The sequence below is a fragment of the Halichoerus grypus genome, chromosome 9, assembly GCF_964656455.1.
Source record: "Halichoerus grypus chromosome 9, mHalGry1.hap1.1, whole genome shotgun sequence".
NCBI lineage: Eukaryota > Metazoa > Chordata > Mammalia > Carnivora > Phocidae > Halichoerus > Halichoerus grypus.
Window position 1 is genome coordinate 125,893,302 of NC_135720.1, and position 3,422 is coordinate 125,896,723.

The following is a 3,422-nucleotide window of genomic DNA, read 5'->3' on the forward strand; positions in this document are numbered from 1 at the left end:
CCCTCGGCGGCGCCCGCCCGCTGCCGCCCGCCCCGCGCACCGCCCCCTGCACCGCCCCGCGGAGGCCGCGCCCCTTCCTCGCCCCGCCCCGCGCCCGGCGCGCGCCCGCTGCCCGGCGGAGGCCGAGTCGGCGCGCGCCCGCTGCGCCCCGCTGCCTAGGGGGCGCGGGGAACGGTGAGTGGTCCCGGCCGCCAGCACGCTCCCAGGGCCCGCTCAGCCCGGAGGAAGGTGACCGGTGGAGGGCCGGAGAGGGCAGGCCGGGAAGCCACAGACAGGAATGCCGGCGTCGGTTAAGCTCAGCCACACACACAAAGACCCCGGGGATTTCGGGCGAAAGGAAGAAAAGAGCTGCCGTCAGCGGAATGGAAGCGTTTGAGCAAAAGTGGGTGGGGTTTGCACCTGAATGAGTCAAATGCTTGGCCAGACCTCAGCTCTGATTCTGGGCCTGTGCTCAGAGGTGTGATGAAACGCGCTTTCCAAGTGAGACCCTGGCCTGTTATCCCCGCCCCGCCTTCACTTGGGGGTGAAAAGGAGAGAAGGTCCAAGTGGCCTCTTTCAAACAAGTCCTGCGGGGTTCATCCTCCAGACACCGGCTGGTGGCCTCCTGCGCACCCCCTGCATTAAGGTAACAAAGACGAGTGAGGACGCCCCTACTCTGGCTGCCCGCCCCCCCCCTTGTGGAATGACTGAGAGGTAGCCCCTGGGCTTGGGCACCTCACCGTTCATACCTGCACACGTGCCTTACTGCATATGGTGATTGCGTTTCGGGCTCTACCCTGGGGATCTGAAGATAAATTAGGGAGCATCAGTGGCTTGCTTCCTGGGATCCTGCTTGGTCCTTGATTATCCTCAATCTGGGAAACTCCAGGCAGTTACACTCGGCCTGACGGCAGCGGAAGCTCCCACTGACTCACCTGTCATTATCCCGCTCCACTCTTGGGGTCAGCAACTACTAAATCTTGAACCATGGTTTGCCAAATACCAAACCGTCAATTTCCCTTCAAAACCTTTCTCCCAACCACTTAAGCTTGAAAAATGGGGCTCACCTTTCACTTGCTCCCTCATTTCCTTTATCTGTAATTCAGACCAACCACGTTTCTTGCAATGATCATTTCCTTCCACCATTCTGAGTATTCCTACTCTGACTAGACCTTAATCCTGGCCTACTGCAGTAGTTTTCTAAGGGCCTCCTTTGTTCACATACCTGGACAATTCATTTTCCTAAAGCTTGCCTTTGACCATGATAGTTTGCTGCTCAATACCCTCCCTGCCCCCCACATGCATGGTAAAAAAACACTCAAGGCCCTCCATGAGGAGCTTCCATGTGCTTTGTGTCCTGTGAAACTCACTCACCACTAGAAGTCCAGGGATCCTCTCCAATAATCTATTATCGCCAGACTTTTATCCCCATGCTCCCCCAAACTTCACCCCCCCAAACTCTTCACCTGTGCTACCAAGAGAGGCCAACACAAGATTAGCACACGTCTTTCCTTAGCTTAAATCAAACAGAAACACAGGAGGCCTCCCACCACAGGAGCCTCTTCTTCTTTCACACCTTGAATCCCTCAGAGCCAGGAAGTAAAGCAGGTGGCTTCCTTGCTCTCCATTGCTCCTTCCAAACCATCTCTTCCCTTCCTCCTGCAAAACCCCTAGCTGCCATTCAAGCGATGCTGTTGGGTATGCCATCCACTGCTCTTCTGATCCTAGTCACCCACCCACTTCTGTCATCTAACTTCTACCAGGTGGCTCCCCCCGCCCTCTCTCCTGTTCACTGAAGATTTGGTTCCTGGCCACCCCTTTGGTGTCTTCATTCCTGGTGTTTTCAGCATCCAGGTGGATGGCCCACCTCTCTGTCCCTCAGTGACTCCTTCCCAAAGGGAAACCCTTGAACTTGCTATAACCTGAAACTGCACTGTCTCCAAAATCTGAATTGAAGGCGTCGCACTCTGCCCAACACCTCTTGTACTTAGAGCCCACTTGCTCAGTGTCCCCTCATCATGACCTCTGAGCTCCTGATCCCATCTGCTCACTACAATCCAGATTGCTGTGTGCTCCTTGCCCCCTGACCAAATTGGATCCCATGAATTCTCATACTTGATGCCTTGCCACGTTCTCTTGCAGTGATACTGGCAAGGCCCGAGCGAGAGTTTGGTTTCCCACTCTGTGCCGTGCTTCCATAGCTCTACCAACAACCCCCCTGCACTCCCCTCTTCACCCTCTCTGCTCAATACCCTCCCTGCCCCCCACATGCATGGTAAAAAAACACTCAAGGCACCACCAAATCTACACAAACCTGCATGAGACCTTTCTCCTTCCTTCTGGTTAAAAGAGTGAAGGAGGGCGCCTGGGTGACTCAGTCGGTTAAATGTCTGCGTTTGGCTCAGATCATGATCCCAGGGTCCTGGGATTGAGCCCTGCATCAGGCTCTCTGCTCAGCAGGAATCTGCTTCTCCCTCTCCCTCTGCCTGCCACTCGCCAGCTTATGCTCTCTCTCTCTGTCAAATAAATAAATAAAATCTTAAAAAAAAAAAAAAAAGAGTGAAAGAAGTATCCCCCTCCTAGCAAAGGACAGTCCTCTATAGTGCTCTAGAGCACATCCACGGCTGGCTGAATAATGCACCCCCTCCCCTGCCCCAGATATCCAGGTCCTAATCCCTGGGACCTCTGACCGTTACTATAGAACAAGTGAGACTTTGCAGATGTAATTAGATTAAGGATCTCGAGGTGGGGAGATTATTCTGGAATATCTACATAGGCCTGAAATGTAATCACAGTGTTTTTATAAGGGAAAGGCAGAGGGAAATTTGACTACACGAGGAGTACAGGAGGCAAGCAGAGCAGAGAGAGATTTGAAGATGCTTCACGGCTGGCTTTGAAGATGGACGAAGCAACAATGAGTGGAGGAATGCAGCTCTAGAAACAAAAAAGCAAAGAAATGACTTCTCCCCTAGGGCTCCAAGAGGGATCTGTGGCCCTACTGACAATGGGTCCAGTGAAACTAATTTTGGACTTCTGACCTCCAGAACTGTAAGAGAATAAATGTGTGCTGTTTAAGCCCCCAAGTTCATGGTGGTTTCTCAGAGCAGCCAGAAGAAATTGACATTATCTCAGCTCATCCTTCCAAGGGCTTTGCTCCTTCCAGGATCTTCTCTCTCTCTCTGGCATGGATTATGAACTGCTCTGTCTCTCCTAGACATTTCCATGCATGTACAAAATACTTTAGATCTCCCAACTTAAACATAAAAAACCTCCCTTAACCTCACAATATCCCAGCTACTATCCCAATTCCTTACTTTTCTTTCGTAGCAAAATCTTTCAAGAAGTATCTGCATTCGGGGCGCCCGGGTCACTCAGTTGGTTAAGCGTCTGACTTTGGCTCAGGTCATGATCTCAGGCTCCCCACTCAGCAGGGAGTCTCCTTG

General features: G+C 52.6%; 1 long non-coding RNA gene across 1 annotated transcript; it reads left to right on the forward strand.

Moving 5' to 3' along the window:
• Window positions 1-82: 82 nt before the first annotated feature.
• LOC144379113 (uncharacterized) lies at window positions 83-3,057 on the forward strand. The gene is made up of 2 exons (XR_013441390.1): window positions 83-625; window positions 2,787-3,057. It is a non-coding gene; the product is annotated as an uncharacterized LOC144379113 (long non-coding RNA).
• The last annotated feature ends 365 nt before the right edge of the window (window positions 3,058-3,422 follow it).